The sequence below is a fragment of the Mustela nivalis genome, assembly GCF_964662115.1.
Source record: "Mustela nivalis genome assembly, chromosome: 7".
In the NCBI taxonomy this organism is placed as follows: domain Eukaryota; kingdom Metazoa; phylum Chordata; class Mammalia; order Carnivora; family Mustelidae; genus Mustela; species Mustela nivalis.
Genome location: NC_139026.1, coordinates 54,598,978 through 54,619,494, shown reverse-complemented (window position 1 = coordinate 54,619,494; position 20,517 = coordinate 54,598,978). Strand labels below are relative to the sequence as shown.

At 42.7% G+C, this 20,517-nt stretch overlaps 1 protein-coding gene across 4 annotated transcripts in view; it reads right to left on the bottom strand.

Moving 5' to 3' along the window:
- The window catches only part of ETV6 (ETS variant transcription factor 6), a 238,155-nt gene that overhangs the window by 98,572 nt on the left and 119,066 nt on the right, over window positions 1-20,517 (bottom strand). The window lies entirely within an intron of this gene.

Genomic DNA, 20,517 nt, shown 5'->3' with positions numbered 1-20,517 from the left:
TCTATCAATTCCCTTTGACTCCAGGCACCAGCTGCTGGTTGTTTCTAGAACCAACCATGCATCTTCATATTTCTTTGCCTTCCTCAGACTCTTCTTTACTTTTACTTTCCTTTGCGACATAGCCTTTTTTTTTTTTTTTTTAAGATTTTATTTATTTATTTGAGAAAGAGAGAGAGCACAAGTAGGGTTGGGTGAGAGGGAGAGGGAGAAGCAGGCCCTCCGCTGAGCAGGGAACCCTACTAAACAGGGCTTGATCCCAGGACTCTGAAATCATGACCTGAGCTGAAGGCAGACACTTAACCAACTGAGCCAACCAGGTGCCCTCCCCCCTTTCTGAAGATTTTATTTATTTGAGAAAGAGAGTCCCTCATGACTCAGCTTAAACATTTTCTCCTTTCCTAAGTCATTTGCTCCTCCTCTGTGGGCCAATGACATGAAGTGTAAACCCAATCACCCTATATTCTTAATTTGCTGGTTAGTTATCTGTCTTCTCCAAGAGGGGACAAGTTCCTTGAGGGCAAGAACTATTGTACTATCTTATTTGTCTTTGGAATCACAGTAGATAGTTGATCGGTATTTGCTAAAAAGCGAATCTTCTGAAACCTTTGTATGGTAAAAATGATGGGAATGTTCTTTTGTTTCTACCCTAAACAGATCACACAAAACCATTTTGTATCAGGAACAGTCTACCAACTTCATAATGCAGTCTTAAAGACTCACAGAGCTGAAATCCTTTCCCTTAAATTATGTCAACTTGAAATATCCACTCCCTCCTGTATGAGAGATCTGTGCATCACATTAGTCCTACTGATTTAACATGGGTTTTAGCAGTAGTGAAGATACTTGGCTGGGTGCCCCTACGCCCTATAACCTTTCCAGCTGGATTTGCTTAAGCCCCTTTCTGAAAGTCCAGCTCCACCCAGACTCCAGGCCCAATCCTCTTCTTTATCAAGAGGAAGCTCCAGACCAGTTGTTCGGGGAATCAGTAATGAGTCACGACTGCTGGCTTTACTCGGCCTTGCTCGGTCACCCGGAAGAAAGTCTTTGCTGTCATGGGGTTCCTTATCGGGGTTTCCCACCCAGCTCTATCTTCCAGTCCTTCTCCATAACACAAGTCCTACAACTGAATCCCAGTTTCTGTGGCCCGGTTTCTGCCCTCTGCTTTTTAAATTTTTTTTAAATTTATTGTTATTTTTTACAAACATATAATCTATTTTTATCCTCAGGGGTACAGGGCTGTGAATCGCCAGGTTTACACACTTCACAGCACTCACCATAACACATACTCTCCCCAATGTCCATACCCCACCCCCCTTTCAAAACCTCCCTCCCCCCATGCCCTCTGCTTTTTAAACTCCCATTTCTAGAGTTCATGTGAGACACCTCCCTACCACATTCCCCAGAAATGGGTGGTCCTGGGTTTCCTCCCATTATCTGCTGTTGAAATGTCCCTAATTGCCCCCACTCTGTGGGCACCTGTGCATTTCTTAAAGAGAAGATCCTTTCATTTCTCTACTACCTGGACTAGTGCTAAGCACACCATATGAATAAAAATACCTGTGCCGCAAAGAATGAATGGCCTCTCCAAAATGGAGCTTTATTCATGGCATGACATGGACTTGTTAGGAGCATCAGAGCAGAGGACCAACAAATGATTTCTAGGTTCTTACAGGATAGAAAGCAGCTTTCATCAAAGCAGGGACATCTAAATTCCTCTCAAGTCCTCTTGAGAGATAAAGCCCCATTTCAAGAAATTATCCCTCAGCGCTATTTGTTTTCTTAAAACAAAGGAAAGAGAAAAAGGAAGTTTTAGCAAGGAGACCCATCAGGGCACAGGCTCAGTGCCTCGAGGGTTCCAGCATGGACACAACACAGGAGAACTCTGGTTTCAGTGATAGGTGATGGAGAATTAGCGCCACCTCTGAGATGGTCAGTGTTCTTAATGCCCGAGAATACTCTGGGAGGGCTGGACAGCTGTTTCCACTGTTTTAGTCCTACGTCACTGGGCTGGGAATCAGAAGGTCTGGGATCGAACCCTTCCCCTGCTATTGACTTGCTTGATGCCCCTGGACAAGTCCCTTCACTGTGGAGTCTCAGTGGACTGGGGATAACACCCCCCAGCCTGTGGGTGTCAGGAGGGCTAGAGGTGATGATCATCATCACAGGGCTGGTGCACAGTGGGGCAAAGATGAATATGGCACCTAACAGATGAGCACCAATCTTGTCCAAGCACCGGAAGATGATCCAGTACAATGTGCTTTTCTCTTTTTCCTTCTGGTATGTGCGTAATAGCCTACAACTCAATCTGTCCATTTGTCTCGAATGTAGCCTAACTAGTCTGGTCTTTTTCATATAAGTTTCATACATAATGGACTTTCCTTTTTTACAGGACAGTACCGGGACTGCAGACGGAGGCATCTTCACTTCATCTGTGTGAAGTGGAGTCTTTATTTGGAGGCAAAGGGTAAAATCTGAAGAATGTGGCCAAGGCCATTTGAACATCATCAGCTGAGGGACCGCACTTGCTGTGGCCACGTGGGCCAAATTCACCATGTTATTTTTCTAGGCCTTTTGAAGCTGAGCTAATAGATAAGGGTGAAAGCCTCTTTGCCTATTAGCTCACATGCAGTGAGTCCTGACTGGGTGCCAGGCACCATGCTAAGACGGTTTTTAGACTAGCAGTCATTAAAGCTCTGTCTAACCTGCAAAGGCTCCCGATTGTAGCTCAAGATGTTCACTTTGGCTCTATAAAGTCTCCATGTGGTGGCCTGATTTCCTTGGAGTCACTACCAAGGCCAGAACAGCTGGGGTTCCTTTGCGAACACAGCCCTGGTTCCAAGGACAGACAATTGAAGCAGGATGTTTTGGGAGGCAGGTCTTGTGCTGGGGTACGCCGGCCACCAGTGAGTGGACAGAGCTCCTACTCTTTGACTTTGGGCCTTCTCCAATTTATCTATGCTAAAATTTACAGTTTAAATATACTCTGCTTTAACTGCTCCTGCCTTATTTTTACAAATATTACACTCTGAGGTTCAATTTGGAAGAAGCAATCTTAGAAATTTAAAAAAAAAATCATAGATGCAGTTCATATCCAACAAAACAATTAAAAACACACATACACACTGATTGCTCTTAGACCACCGGCAACTAAGGAGCCTTAAACACTGGAATGCTATGCAGATGACACAGTATTTCTGCCATCTTCTACAAGAGCACTATGGACATTAAAGAAAAGTTGTTTGGGTCAGTTCAACAGTCACAAAGTAAGTTGTGTAAGGCCATTTATTAAGCTTTGTGGATGGCTACAATGAAAGTAGAGGACACGATCCTTTTCTTTGAAGCATTTACTGCCAAATGGGAAAGAAAAAAAAAACAATAAATGTATGCATAAATAGCAAATACCACTGATGTCTGCATGGAAAGATAACTAGACGCAATTTGTTTCTGGGAACCACCAAGCAAAATAATGGCTTTCTCCTGCCAAAATCCAGGCTTCTAATGATACCGATGCCCGCAAATCTAGGAGTACTGTTTTATCTTATATAGCCATACAAAATGGGCGATGGTATAGCATAAAATTAAAATAACCTAAAGGGATTAAATACTTTGAGGCAATGAAACCCACAGGTATGAGAATCAGGTGCCTGGAGTAGAACTGCCCTCTTTGCTCACCAAGTATCTCTCCTTCAATTCCACAGCTAGCACCAGGAGGCTATTTTTAATTCCCAGGCTTTAGGAGGCTGAGTCTGGTTAGAATAAGATATCTGAGTATGGAGGCAGCAGTGAGGCCCCAAACACCCGGAGCTTGCACTAGAAAAGTTGCTTGTGCCCAAGCAGCTGGGCTGAGAATGAAAGTGCTCCTGAGATTTCCCCACCAGAAGGGTCAAAAGAGTCCTAGGCTGACAGGTCAGACAGGGGCCAGATTTGCAGGTAGCATCTTCCCTGACTTTGAGCTTAGCCAGTGTCCAGTTCCGAGAGCTATTTTAAGTGCACTGTTAAAGCTGCTTCTATCCTCACACCCACAGTGAAGTCTAGGATGGAGAGGGAGGGAGGATGGGGGGGAGGCTGATTGATTGACTGGGCTTTACTGCTCCTTCCCTGATTTCCGTGGGTTCCCATTGTGCTTCTAAGAAAGCAGGATTCAGCGGGCGTCAGTGCTCTGGGCTATATTTATACCCATCCAGCTGCCCAGTTGCTGAGCTTTTCACAATTACAAACAGCAGGAGAACAAGATGCCTTCCAGAGGGACCATTTTCTCATGGTATTTATTCTAGATTTCTCTGGGATGATCTCAGCATTTGTATCTTTTTGATGAAGGGGGTTGGGAGAAGGAGAAGAAAAAACCCAGAGTTGGTTGGCACAGCTCTCCGGTGCCAATGCAGAAGACTGTTATTTCTTCCAGGCATAAAAGGGGAAAGGCTGCCTTCCTCCCTGGGCTTTATTTGCCATTCAGCCAGGTTTATACCTGGGAATCAGACTTCCCAGTCACACAGCGCTATACAAGGTCATTGTGAGGAGAGGTACATATTCATTCCCTGGCTTTATACCCGACCACCCCTGCTTGAGTCAAAACAGAGCAAAAGGTAACAGTAAGAGAAGAAGGGAGGCATTCCAGTGCCTGTGGAATCTGACTTGGATTGGATTCTGGCTACCACCGTCCATGAGTGTGGTCTTGAGTACTTTATCTGAGTTCTCAGAGCCGCATCTCACCTAATAGTCCCTTAAGAGAGTTACTGTTGGTTTTGAATTGAGGCGGCACATGGAAGGAAGGAGAGGCATGTGCTAGCTTCCTTTGGCTTACGTCTGAAACACCTTCTGAAGCCCCCGCCGGCCCGGTCCGGGACACAACGTCCTCTGGGCCAGGCACCTGTGGTGAACAGCCAAAGCCATGCAGACAAGTGGTTAAGCGAACAGGGGAGCGCCACCACTTCCCGGCAAGCTAGTCTCTTCTGCTTTCACTTTCTTCATCTTAACAGAACCTTCTCCACAGCCCCGATGAGGAAGTGCTTAGGACAGTGCCTGGCACCAAGTCTGCATGGAGTAAGGGCTACTGTTGTTACAAAGTTCTGATTATTCTCCACTGTTCCAACACCAAGTATAGACAGAATCTGAAGATAAATGTTTTATGAATTATAAAGGAATAGTCCTAGAAATCAAGTGTTAAAATTTGGATAAGGTAAAATATTCGTGAGTATGAATCTGCTCATTCTGCAATTTTTCATTTTCCATCACCCTCCAACCCCTCTATGATTCCTATTAATTATTATATAATGTAGACTTCTAGAATCCTATTAGTCTATAAATTATTCTTCTAATACCACTGTTTCAGTTAAACAAAGGGTTGCTATTAATTCTCAAATAAAATAACCATTTGGAGCCTTTCAAGTCACTTACATGGAAATAAAATGTAATGCTTTTTAAAATTTCCTCTCCCTTAGCCACAAATAAGGGTTGTCGGGTTTTACAGTAGATGAATGAATACTGAACCCTATTAGCAGATAACCTGAGTCTGAACAAGGCTTAATGTAAATGCCATCCCTCCTAGGACTGTATGAGTCCCGTTTAGGAGTGTGGGTCTTGTCTAAAGTAAATGCTTAGCTGATTCTGGCCAACACTTCACAAACGTCTGCCATTGGGAGGTCAGAAATAGATGCACATCTATCCACAAGAACCTCTTTTGATAATTCTTCTAGTCAGGTAAAATCTGATCTAAAGAAGAGAGCAAAACAGCATAAAGAAACAGAGTAATATTCTGCCTAAATGTTCTGTACAGAAGGAGGGCCAGGAACAATGCCTTGGTTTCTAGCTATGTGTATATGTATGTGGTTGTACTTCCTTCTTTGCTGTGTATATACACTTTGGTTATTGTGTGTATACATATCCTTTATATGAATGTATGTATGTATACACACACACATACTTGTTTCTTTGTTGCATGTATATACTTTGCTTATCGTCTAAACTCCCAGAGCTGGCTCCTTTGCCATCTTCCTAAACCATCATCTACGTAATTTCCATCAGTGATGTGACACCACCTCCCCACCTCCAAGAGTGGTTCTTGAAACATCTCACTTATCTTTTCCCCCAGAGAACTGGAGCTGCATTATGTACTTGGAACCCACCCTTGAAGAGTCTGATTTAGTCGATCTGGGGTGGGAAATGTAATCTTTTTTAAAAGATCATCAGGTGACTCTGTTTTTTGTGCAGCTGGGTTTGAGAACCACTGGCTAGAACTCCTGGAAGGTCTGGAAGCTCTATCAAGACCACAGCATGTGATAATAACAGCAACAACTGACATATGCATAGTGCTGTGTGCTGGGCCAGCCACGATTCTAAGAGCTTCACTTACATTAACCAGTTTATTATTGCTTCACGTGTTGATTTTGTTGGTGTAAAGACAAAACAAAAACCTAATTGGGTGTTACCCAGATTCGTCCACTGATTTGTTTCCTTCAAGAGGGCATAGGAATCCAAAAATGAAACTACCTGTCCTTTAAGTAGAGCCTTACAAGACTTATATGCAGGAAACACTTGAGACACAAGTTGCACCTGTCTAAGGGTAAAGCAGTGATCATTAGTAATAATAATTTCAATTAACAAAAACATCTTCCTGGGAAGTTCTAGTCTGATACACACAGAACATATATACTTTAGACAATCTCCCCATGGCAGAGAGACTGTCAGAATTCATCAGTCTTTGAGGAAGTTAATTTTAGCTCTTCTCTCTCTCCCTAAACTTCTCTGAAATAACAGCAAAAAAGAAAGCGCAAGGACTAAAACACCAGGAAAGGAGGTAAGAGCAAGAAGGAGAAGGAGGGATAAGGAGAGGAACATGAGGGGAAAAATAAACCAGAAACTTGAAAGCAGATGAACCGATGGTAATTTATATAGCAGACCCAAGAAAGTGGAATCCTAAGCTCATAGTAAGGAAAGCCGTGACATATCCAGGTTCACAGGACAGGAACCCTCAAAGGCCTGGACACTGGTGGGCACTCATAACATCTAAAAATCTGGACAGTTGAGTCCCCACTCCTCCCCTCCCATGGCAGAAGATTAGAAGTTTACGTGCATGAGACAATAAAAGTTAATGACTTGAGAAAGAACTGAAACCAAAATGGCAAGGTGGAATTAACTGAAAATTTATAGATGGAGGAGTAAAAGAATGTGTATGTGACAACTGCTAAGATTCCCCCCCAGCCCATCTCCTCCTACTGCTCTCCTTGGAGGTTGGCAGCTTCCTGGACAGCATCTGTCTCTGGGGAATGGGAGGGAGTAGCCAAGGACAAAAGACATGGAGCTATTCACGACAGAGGTATCTAAAAGAAATACCCAGACTTGTCACCTTCGTGGGCAAGCCCACTCATGCACGGAGAACTTCTCACCTGTGTTCCATCCGCTCTCCTATGAGCAGACAAGCAGAGGTCATTACATGTTTGGATGTAAAAGAAAACGCAGAAAGCAAAACCATCCAGCCAAAAACAAACACACAAAACCAAAGCAAAAAAAAATAAAGAAATAAAAAACAAACAAACAAAAAAACCCAAAAACCAAAACCAAAACCAAACCAAAACAAAACAAAAAAAACCAGAAAAAATGCATCACGGAGAAAACAGACAATGTAGGGAAAATAAGTAATAATTATTATTATTACCCTTTCAGACATACAAGAAGATGTTGTAACTATGAAATAAGAACAAGATGCTAAAATGAGGAACGTGTCCAGAACAATAACAAAAAACCGCACTTGCATATTAAAGGTAAGATCTTGGGGCGCCTGGATGGCTCAGTCGGCTAAGCGTCCGACTCTCGATTTTGCTCAGGTCATGGTATCAGGATCCTGAGATCGAGCCCAGCGTCCAGCTCTTCACTGGGGGCCTTAAGATTCTTTCCCTTTGTCCCATCTGCACTCCCTCTCACTCTCCAAAAAAAAAAAAAAAAAAAAAAAAAAGGTATGATCTCAGGAATATAAACTCACCAGAAGAAGTAAAAAACAAAGTCAAGGAATCTCCCAGAGAGGAGCTCAAGTATAAGCAGCAGGAAAATATCTAGAAAAGATAAGAAAATCATAGGACCAACATCCTCATAATAAATAATGGGAGTTTCAAGGAAAGAACAGAGAAAACGGGAGAAAATTTCCCAGAACTAAAGAAAATGAATGTCCAGACTGAAGTGGCCTGAATGTATGAACACAGACCCACACCAAGGCATGTGACAGTGAATTGAGAACCCAGAGGATAAAAATATTCCCAGGACAAACAAGGAAACTAAAAAAATTACACACAAAGGATGAAGAATCAGAAAGGCATGGTCTTTGCCACAGCAGCACTAAAAGACAATACAATGGAGCACTGCCTTTAAAATTCTGGGGGAAAATTATTTCCTGCCTAGAATTATATACTTAGGCAACTTATTAAGTCAATTATCAAGTATGGGGAGAGAAAAAGATATTTTCAGACATGCAAGCTTCACAAATTTTACTTTCCCTCTAACGCCACCCCACCCCCATTCCTGAGGAGCTACTAGAAGTTGTCCTCCATTAAAGGCAGACAATAAACTAAAACAAGAAAAAGCATGGAACTTGGGAACTGGAGTCAAACTCAAAGAGGAGGCAAAGTGAAGAAAGGTCCAGATGGCAGCTGAGCACCAACCCAAAGCCAAGACCAGAGGAGGTGGAGGGCTCTGAGAGGCTCTGCTCCAGGATTTGTAACTTCTACTGTATCCGAGAAAGGTGAATTGGCAGTGAGTACATAAAAAACTAAGTAGAAAGTACATTAAAACTGTAAGTATGTGGTAAAAATACCACCCTTATTAACTCTAGGGAAAACCAGAACTTACAGGAAAGGAAAAGCAATCTTAATAGAGTACATGAGTCAGATGTAATAGCATTTATATAATCATAATATGTAAACATGTATAAATACTGACCTGTCCAAAATTATGGCTACTGGGATGCTTCCATGGCAGGGCTGGGGGAAGGGGGTAAAGGGACAGACTGTCACTTGCCACAGTGGGATAAGGACAGATCATGTCTAGAACTGAAAAACAAAGAATAGTAACATGAATGTGTGACTTAAGAACTGGAGGTAAATGACAAAAGAATCAGTTAAAAGATATGAAAGTGGCTGCCTCGGATGAGCAGGAAATCAAGAGTGGGGACACAGAGTGGGGGGCCACAAAAGATTCTGTAACGCACCTTATAAAAATTTTAGCTCCTTTAAACTCCATAAGTAACAATACGATAACCATAAAAATCACATAAAGTTTATCAGAAGGGAAATGATGGCTCAGAGGAGAAGGGGCCAAGGACCACGCGCACTAGAGGCTAAATTTCCATTCCGTGCGATTATACGATTATACGTGATCACGACGTTGCTACACGTCACTCTGCTTTTTACAATTTTTCTAAGGTAGATGTATTGGTCATACACAGTGGAGGGGGAGAGAAGTCCCTATTTGCAGGCAAAATATTACGGTTATTAGTCACATTAAAGTCTTAGACCTTCCATACTCAAAAAAAAAATCTATTTTAAAGCTTCTGAGAATAATACTATGTAGTATTAACATAGCCCCCTGCTAAGCACATACCATTTGGGTCCCTAATCCCGTGGAAGTGATGTCAAATGAACTGCCTGGGGACCAAGGAACAATTTATTTTTGGTCAGCCTTAATCTCTTAATGAGGGATTCTTGCTGTGTTGAAAGGGAAAAGCATGATGAATGAGGGCTGGACTCCTTGTCAGTGTTTTCTTACTGTGGTTTTCTTTGGCGATTAATGTTCCAGGGTGCTGGGGTAAAGGAAACCTGCTCAAGAATGAAAAGTGGGATTTCTCACTGGGTCCTGTAAGAGAAGGCCTTTTCTCTTTCCTTTGCTTCCTTCTTCTTTTCTCTTTGTTTTTGGTTGGATTTGACACTGGAGGGACACAACTGCTAATGATCTATACAAGAACCTTGGCATTTATTCAAAGAAGCAATTTTATAGAGCCCTAGTAAAACAAATCACTGTAACCCTGGGGCTGTTTTCAGTAATGGAAAGCACACTGGCCTAATCCTAGTTCCACAAGCAACTCGCTGTGTGATCTCAAGCAAGTGGCCTAACCCCTCTGATCTCACTTTGCAGGTCTCCAAAATAAAGAACAAGTCCCAGCCTTTTTATCACCCAGAAATCACTTACAAGAGACCCGCACTTCTGTATAATGTGAGCCCCACAATGTGATTTAAAATGTTTTAGTCCCCACAGTAAAAAGAGGAAAGGGTTTACCCTACTTTTAATTATATATTTTATTTAATCTAATGCATCTAAAATATCATCATTCAAACATGTAACCATCATAAAAACTAATAAGACATCTCACATTTTTCTACAAAGTTTTTGAAGTCTGGTGTGCATTTTATGCTGACAGCATAGCTCAGGAGGGATCAGCTATGTTTCAAGTGCTCAGTACATGGCCAGTGGCTACTCATGCTGGACACCACAGCTACAGGCAATTGGTTTTTGAAAGCTTCTGCTTCCCCAAGAGCAGTTTCTAGGACTAACTGATTTATTTGCGTATTGATAGCTCCTGCCCAAAGCAGAAGAACCTCGTGCTTCCTTACATTGATTAAACTTACAATATTATCCTCAAATATAAAATTACCATGGGGCATTTGGAATACTAAAGCTGGCTCATGGACCACCACCCCCCCACACACACACCTGCCTCCCCATTTCTCTTTTCAGACACATAGGTGTCTGGGGCCATCACTGGGCTAGAAAATACCTTAGGGTCTTTCTCAGCTCTTTCAGTCGGTAACATTGGTTATCAATTATACTGGCATTTGCCAGCAACGGAAAGATTCAGGGTTTCAAATAGGGCGTGGGTCATGTGCCCAGGAGAGTACTAGAGGGGGCCAGCATCTGCTTTGCTGACGTCAATGAGTTCCCTTTAAGGTCACAGTGTTCCCGAGAGCTCTGATTAACCCTGAAGGCTGCAAAAAGAGACAACAGGCACGGACCTGTACTTTCTCATAGTGGAAGAGCCTTTGGAAAGTCACCTGGTTCAAAACTCTCCCACGTCTCTCTTCTCCAAGAGACTTGCCCGTGATCACCTGCCTGCTGAGAGACAGATCTACTGTCCTGACTCTTGACACAGAGTTGCTCTTTCACTTACAACTGAAAATTCTGCACAAAGGAAACAGGACAAAGCACCCTGAAGTCTCTCCTCTAGAGACAAACCGAAGGTTCTCAAAAGGCATCAAATTTGTCCCTTCAGAAATATCAGGAATCCTACTGATGACCCACAGTGAGGCTGTGACAAGGAAATCTACAAATTCCTAGCATTTATTTTTAAATCCTATCAATTCAGATGCTATTTACAGTTATTTCATACTTGGAAGTTCCGAGAGCAGTCTACAGATTTATGTCTTTAACTAGGGAAAGGTGGGAAAAGAAATTAAGTTGAACTTAATTGATACAGATTTCATAGGACAGAAAATATTACAAAACATGGGATTCAGGCATAAAAAATATAATAAAACACGAACCTGCTATGAAAGGACCACAACGAGAGAATCACCCTGTACTCCCCCAAGGAAGTAATACACCATGATGCTTGGTGCATAATGCCTGGAATAAGCCCACGAGCCTTGGAAATGCAGGTATATTTTTAAAAACAAGAACCCTAGCCCATTCTCTGAATCCCTAGAACAGCTTCCACCTTGTGCCTCCAAATCCTCCTCCCCTTGCTGGATATATGGTCACTTTTTGTAGCCAATGGTTGAATTATGCAATCAAACCTGCTAAAACAAGCGCCCAAAATTAGATGCCAAGCACATAAGGCATGCTATTGGCAGAATCCTTCATCTGGTTCTCAAGTTCCCAGCTAACTCCACTGTCCAGAATTACTCAAGAGTTTAAGCTAGAGGATTCTGAAACGCGTGAGCGACGTGACTAAACACAGATGCAAAGACTGACACAAACCAAATGCAAGGCTGCTTGCTACACTGGGAGCCAAGAAATTGACTCCATGGCTTAGTGACATACTTTGACTCTGAGGAAGACGACAGATGAAGCCTGATGTATCTCATCTTCACAAAAAAGGGAGATATAGTAAGGAAACATAATATTAACATTGCCATTATTCACTAACAGTAATGGCAGAGGTGGCACTGGTGATGATGGAGAGAGAAGAAATGCATTCCTTAATCGAGTCAACAAATGTTTATTGAGCACCTCTTCAGGGAAGGCATTGCTCTAGCTAGCAGGCATGCAGTCATGAATAAACAGAGTGAAACCTCTGTTCTTAAAAAGCTTGCACTCTGGTCAGGAAAGACAGACAATAAGTAAATAAACAAGTAGAACGTATACTATGTCAAATGGTGGCAAATTGTATGGAGGGAAAAAAATGTCATGGAAAGGGTATGCTGGTGAGGGGCTAAGGGTTGCTACTCAGCCCTCACATTTGAGCCAACATCTAAAGATGTCGGTGAGGGTGTGGGCCATGAGAATATCTGGAAGAAGAGCATCCCAGACATAAAGAATGGGAAGTGCAAAGGCCCTGAGGTAGGAATGTGTGGGGTCTAACCTTCCATCATGTCTTGCCAGACTTTCTGTTTACTGGCTCCTAGCAGGCCTCTCTGCTTTCAGGCTCTTCCCTCCCTTCTCACACTCTCCCTCCTCTTATCCCTCCAGCAGCCAGAGTGATCCTTTAAAAAATCAAAGTTGGAGGGACGCCTGGGTGGCTCAGTTGGTTAAGCAGCTGCCTTCGGCTCAGGTCATGATCCCAGCGTCCTGGGATCAAGTCCCACATTGGGCTCCTTGCTCAGCGGGGAGCCTGCTTCTCCCTCTGCCTCTGCCTGCCATTCTGTCTGCCTGTGCTCGCTCTCTCCCCCTCTCTCTCTCTGATAAATAAATAAAATTTAAAAAAAAAAAATCAAAGTTGGACTCTGTTGGTCCTCTGCTTAAAATTCTCAGCAGCAAACTAAAAACCAAACTCTTTACAGCAGCCTTCATGGTCCTCCCGAATCCTCCTGCTCCCACCCCTCCTTCCAAACCCAAATGTCCCTCACCTGCCAGACATCACTTCGACACACTTGCTTCCTCGCTGTGCCTTTGTAACACATCGCAGGCCTTCGTTGCTCTCCATGCTTGGAATACATTTAACCCAGAGAACCACACAGCTCACTAACTCACTTTTCTACTTTGTTAGCCGCTGCTTTTCAATGGTATGGAACGAACCTGGCATATAGCAGGTATTCCATATTTACCGAAATAAAGAGGCTGGCCATCTCCTTTCTCCCCAACTACACCATTATAGTTGGTGTCGGCCAACACAGGGGAAAGAGCACAGACAGACAGACTTGGGCTGACATAGATGCCCTGTCTCCTGCTGGGAGGCAACGCCAGGTCCCCAACTTGCCAAGCAACCCGTCTCTGGTTTCATCAACCACTCTCCCATTTCCTTTCCTGCCACCCCTTCCATGTGGGGCCTCTCTGGGGGAAAGATGGAATTCTGTGGAGAATGCCCGTCACGTTTCAGCCTGCCCTCCTACAGCTATATTTATACATGCCTTTCTTCTAGTTTCAATGCAATGAACCCATCCTCTGACTGAACACAAAAGAACACCCCCATTCTTATTTTGTATCTCATTTTCTCCTATTTCTGCAAGACCTAGTTCCATCGGTCACCCCTTATTTCTCCTCTATGTCCAGCTCTCAACTCTTACAGACAATTCTTCATAGCCGAACGCCCATCACGGAACATACAAAACCCTCATTCACCACAGTTGTCCCCAGCTCTTCTCTGATCTATTCCATTCCACAGCCAACCGAAGAGACACCTACCGTCACTTTCTCCCCCTTCAAGCTCACGAAAGTCAGTTTTCCACCAGCCTCTCCCCACCTCAGAAACTGCTCCAAGCCACTGGTGACTTTTCCCTTGTAAAAGCCAGGGACATTCTCTGTCCTCATCTTACCAGACTTCTCGTAGGACTTGGCTGTTCAGGATCACTCTCTCCTTCCTGAAACTCACTTTCTCCCATCTCTCCATCCTCCTTCCCAGGGTGCTTCGTTAGAGGCTCTTCCTTTCATCTTGCCACCTTAGATGATGGCGCTCTACACAGCCATCTCTTCCTGCTGCTTTCCCTCACCCTCCTCATCTGAGCTGTCACTCAGCCTTTCCCACCGAATCAACTTAATATCACTTGGATATTTCCCAAGCACTCCAGCCACACTGCTGCTGCCCTGGTTTGGGGCTTGTAGGATTTTTTCTCCCCTGGATCAATCCAACAGCTTTTTACCTCATCCCATCCTCTATGTTGCTATCCATGAAAGCTTTTAAACATAAATCTGATCGCTTCTCTTTCCTATTGAAATCCCCTTGAGTCGCTGTACAATTTTCAGGGTAAAATCTAAACACCTTAGTACGACATGCCCTAAATCCCTCAAAAACTAGCTCCTACTTCTTTCTTCACAGATTTGTAATTATTGTTCTACAGTGATGTAGAACTGCCATATTTTTCTTGGACACAGAAATAATTTAATTGCCTTTCTTGGTCAACACACTTGAGGCTAACTTATATGTAATTTTATACACATACAAACCAAGGTGGCTGTTCTTTTGATGTTATGGCTGTTAAATTATTTTTTGAGAATTTTCTGAAAAGGTATTTGGAGAGAAAGAGCACGTAGGCACAAAAAGCTATCCCCTTCTGAACTTGTTACCATGAGCATTCTATAATGGATTGAGTCCAAGCATTTCCCAGCGGTCCCCAAATCCCTCTTTCTATTACATTAGTGAACACTGTACAGAGTCCATTTTAAAATGAAAATAAAATATAAAAGCCATTATCATAAGTGTTCCTTAGGAGAAAACACACACACACACACACATATATATATACACTGTTATGGTCAAAGAATAAAGGATTCTCTCTCTCTCTCTCAGTAGATTTCAGATGTATTTCAGATGTTTTTCCAGGTTAAAAACTCCTCTCAGGCAAAACTGCCATTCTTCTTTCTCTCTTTTGAAAGCACTGAGAGTATATTAATTGATTAACTGTCTGTTTACCACTACTGGTCCAAGAAGACTTTTTCCAAAAAGCCTATCGGGTTTTAGGTTCATCATGAGCACATAAGCAAGTGAAAGAGGGTAGCTGCTAAAGATTTTTTCAGGAAAGCCAAGGAGCACATCTTGATTTCAGCAAATAATCTGACAGTGTATCTTGACATTTTCTTACGGGTTAAATTGAAATATAGTACCACTGCACACATTTGCAAAAATGATGATATGTCATTTATGGCATACATAATATACGGCATATAAAAAGAGATTTATATGTCATAAAACACTACATAACCACAACATACTTATAAAGTCTTCCTACCTGGAAGACAGTTTCTAGTAGTATGCCACAGGGCTCTTTCACTGATCCTGTCCCATTCAATCTTTTCCTTCTAAATAATTAACATAAAGCCCTATAGGGACTACTCATCTAAAGTGACATAAAGTAGAAGAGATTCTCAAGAGGAATGAAATAAGATCAAACTGCCTCAGCCAACTTAAATGAAATTTAATAGGACTAAATGTAAAGGCATCTATCTGACTTAAAAAAAAAAAAAAAAAACCCCACAGAAGTATAAGGGAAGAGAATTCTGACTTTGGCAACAGTCCAAGTAAAAATGATCAACGTGAGTAAAACATCGATACTGAAATGCTAACTTAGCCTTACATCACACTGATGAAATAATCGCCTATTTATTCATTTGGCAATTAGTTTTGCATCTACTGGAAGTCATAGTCCCATTCCCCTCAGCCCCATCAGTGTGCAGACCACATTTTCACACCAACATTAGTAAAACTGGAAGAACAGGGACAGAGGGGGCTCAGGAGTAAGCCCAGAATGGTAAATGTCCCAGGAGGGCTTTTCTCAAGTGAGAAGACTGAAAGGACAAGACAGTCATCTTTGAATGTATAATAATGAGGAGGGTGGTTAGCATTTCTTAGGGATCTAGACTATTGGTCAGGCACAGTATAATGTACTCTCCATTATATCTTAATTCTGTCAAGTTGCTATTATTTCTTATTTTACCAATGAGGAAAAGTAGTTCCAAAAAGATCATACAATGATTCTAAAATTCAACCAGCTGGTAAGCGGCAATGGTGGGAGTCAAATCCATACCTGATTCCAAAGTTTTGTCTCTAGAATTAATGCAGAAGGAACATGTTCCATCTGGTCCTGCATGACAAAAGCGAACCAAAGAGCAAAGTGACAATGAATTGAATTTCAGAGAAGTCTCATCACATCCGGAGACATCTAAGAATGGGGTGGAAAAGGGACAGTGATGTGCCCTTCACTGACCATATCCAAGTTCAATGTCCTGCTGCATCTAGGATGCTGTTGAGACATTCGTGACTCAGGTGACAAGTTGAAAAATATCATCTCTGAGATCCTTTACAGCTCTTAGACTTATGATATGTAACAGATATTATTAAGAGCCATTTTTTAAAAAGTATATAAATATTTCCAAAGAGTTAGATGCTGCCCATGTTAAAGAGCCAGGCCCAGCGTTTTCTTGGAGTTGGGCATGGCCACTGTTTCATGGCATAGGTGGCTTCTTAGCATGCTAATAGGATTTGGAAACAAAACTCATTGTGCACAAGTTGCTAAAGCCTCCTCCATAAAAGCGGGGCAAAGGGAAACAGTCTACTGACATTCTGTGTGCTGACCTGGGGAGTGCCAATGTGGAACCACTTAACTTTGCCACGAAGACAGATTCCCTGGGACATAAAACCAAAATGAAACATTGTAGTGTGTGATTATTTACAATCTTATGCTAGACTTCCCAATTTTTGTCTGCTCAGCATCCACACAGCCCTTTGGGGGTTGGGGGAAGTAGTCCCAAGATTGGCAGGGCTTTCGCACTTGTTCCCTAGTTCAGAACCAGGGCCAATCAGATGCACCTGCCCCAGTTTTTGAATCTTAAGGGAGTGACACATCCCCAGGGACGGTAGGGTATTATTCACAGCATTGGTGTCGGCCCAATAAGCTGTGTATTCAGTGGCAGCCATGCTATGGTGGTATTTCTAAAAGCACGGTCCCTGTGACATGATCTTGGCTGAGCTCTGGCTGCCGAACATGCTTTGCGTCTTTTTTTTTTTTTTTTTAATTGAGCCAATGAATTACCTAATATCTTTCCAATGAGACCTTTTTTCTAAGTTATCCATAACTTTTGCTGTTGTGTTTTGCAAGCAAGAACTAGCACACTTCTAACAGCATTACATCTGTTAGATGTAATGAGTTGGGTTAAATATCTGTTCTTCCCCCAATGTAGTAAAAAAGGATACAGGCTACTGAACCTAAAACCTTCTTCTAATATGTACCCAAGATGTATGCTCTTCTAAAAAGCTTGCAACCCAGGGGTGCCCAGGTGGCTCAGTTGGTTGGGCACCCAGCTCTCGATTTTAGTTCAGGTCATGATCTCAGGATCATGGGATCAGGTCTTGTGTCAGGCTCTGTGCTAAGCGGGCAGTCTGCTTGTTCCTCTCCTTCTGTTCCCCTCCCCCCCACTCTCATGTGCTTTCTCTCTCTAAAGTATACAAATAAAATCTTAAAAAAAAAAAAAAGCTGCCATCCCAGCAATAGAGATAATCTCAACTTTTAAAAAATCTGCTACATCTATTAAACTAGAGGAGATAACAATTATACTTCTATTAATTAACTGTGTGATAAATTATGACTCACAGACTGGTTCGTTCATTCAGCACATATTATTGAAAGCCTCCTCTGTGCCAGGAAGAAAAAAAAAAGAATGACTCCTAAGTAACCCTTTTGCTTTTCTTGGATCCACGTAACGAAAAGCAGGGAAGGCTGAAGGTAGGACATTTGTAACGTTATAGGCATAGAAAAAAATAAATACATGCAAAACCTGTTAAAAGTCATATCATTTATTTGATGTTGCATCATACTTGACTTCATACAGACCTTACCCATGCGTTTAATTACACAGCCAGCACAGATGGGACTCACTGGTCACTGGTCACTTCCCAGCAGTTTTCTTTACACTTTTTACCTCCACGAAGGATTCTCACGAAGTCCTCAATTGTAACAGCAGGAACTGCTGTACCAACCAATTTTTGAGTAAGAACCTGGCCACCTGGAAATCCTTAGAAATGAAGGGTTCTAAAGATCTGTGTTTTCAAGGTAGTACCAAGCACCAAAGGTTACTGCACGGATTATTTTAACAACTCCGGGGAAATTTTTCTACATTATATTATATATTTTCCTTCTGGCAGAAAAGAATAAAAAAAATAGCAGGCAGCTAAATGGTTGCATCACTTCAACTACTGCCATACCTCTCCTAGAAATATTTCTATCTTGATTCCCTAGGTAGAAAAGTAAGTGGGTCTGAGTGGGGAGGTTATTTTTAGCACCTGCCTTCTTTTTTGAGAAATTCGTTCCTTTCTTGATGTGAATGATTACCAAGACCAGCTTTCAACTACAGTTTTAGATAAAAAATGAGCACATCACAGTAAAAAGTTAGAGGAATTTCAAATTTTTAAGATGGGCACTCAGCAAATTTGGTACCAAGTTCTGGGGAAGGGCTTGTGTGCTAACTTCCTGCCAAAAATATTTGCTGCAGCGATTCTCCAAGAACCATAAAAAGTACAAGTGATAAAACTGCAAATCAGTTCTGGGATGATGAAAGGTTCAGTTTTAAAGGAGGTCTTATTCCGGAAAGCACACACACATAAACACAGAGATGCGTGTGTGTATACTTGCCGGCAGAAGTCACTGGGCCCAACTTTCGTGTTTGCTTGAAGCCCGAACCTATGAAAATACCAGCAAAGTACTGAATCTAGTTTTGACCTATTCAGGGCCTAGATATAGGAAGAACAACAGCCACGCTCACATCTGCTTCCAAAATAAATACGATTTTGGCTGTTTGGGAGATAAAATAGCCACCAGCCCGAGTCTGACAAATGTGACAATGTTTGAGAAGCTACAGTAAGGGGATAATCCCACAGCTGGATTCCCTGAATGATGTTCTATAAAAGAATGATGTGTCTGAATCTCTGAGACCCTTCACCTGAGCTCACCCACATTGTATGGCTCCAACCTCAAAAAGAGAACTGGGCTTTAACAACCACACAGGTCAAGCCCAGTGTGCCTAACTCGGCTTGAAGTTCAGTAGTATTGGAAAGAAGAGGCGTTTTTAGAAAGGAAAAGTAAGAACTCTTTAACCCATCAGGGAACTTATCTTCCTCTTTTTCCAAGCAGGTGTCAAACAAAGTCAGGCGGCATTCAGAACGATCTGCTTCCACGAGGAGAAGGTAGCACCTAGCTTTTACTCAGTGGCTCAGCCTGGTCTGGGCAATTCAATTCAGCACGTATACACAACACATCGAGTGCTGGGCACTGGGCTGGGCCCCAGAAATCTAACACTGCCTTAGAGTTTAGGATGAGTACTAACCAGACCTCGTTTTACAGTGGCGGGGGTGGGGGGGCCTTTTGGGGCAAGGGCAAACATCGCCTCAAGTGACTTACAGCAGAAGACAAGGTCCTATTAGAGACAGACGTATGTCAGGCCTGGCTGTGTAGACAGGTGCTGAGGGCTGCTCAGGAAGATGGCATCCTTTACAGTACTTGCCACATGCCAGACATTCTACGATGCACTTACTAAGCAATAACCCACGTAACCCCCAGCTAGGGTATCCAATAGGTATGGCGATCCTCCTTTGGGAAATGAGAATGAGGGGACATTCAGGAAAATGGGGAGACACTGTAACATTCAGGTATGCAGGGCTCCAAAGCCTGCGAATTTTCCTTTTTTTACCCAACAGTTAGATTTTTCTTTCTTTTTAAAAGTTATTTTATTTATTTATTTTTAAAACATTTTAAAAATTTAAGTTCAACTAATGAACATCTAGTGTATTATTAGCTTCGGAGGGAGAGCACAGGGATTATAGAAGACTGATGAATCACCAAGCCTGGGCATTTTGTCCTGTTGGACACAGCCTGCCCTGAGAGCAGATGTTTCAGTGCAGTTAAATAAGACTCTCTCATTCATCGGTACCTAAGAGCTCTACGGTGAGCTCAACCTGGTGCTCCATTCTGGGGGAACGCAGTGGTGATCAACAAGACATAGTCCCAGCCCTTCTAGAACTTGTGGTTCAGTCCTGAGGACAGACTGGGAGTCCATGTGGTAAGAAGGGAGGTTGAGAGCGTGTTGAAGGCGCATTTGGAGGCACTGGGGAGTCCTCAGGCATAGGTGACTTTGGCTGAGGTCTAAAGGACCTGGTTTACGCTGACTGTATCGGGCTACATCGGGGGTAGGTGGTGGAATGGGGTGGGGAAGGGCTCAGCGTAGAGAAGGTATTGCAGCCAGAAGGAGGAGGAGAAAGAGTGCAATCTATACAGGTCAACCAAAAAAGGCCCAGGACGCCTGGAAAACAGAGAACAAAGAGCTGAATGTACAAAATAAAGCTGCAGAGGTGAGTGGGACGGGGAGCGGGCAGGCCCCTGTGGGTTGCTGCATCTGTCC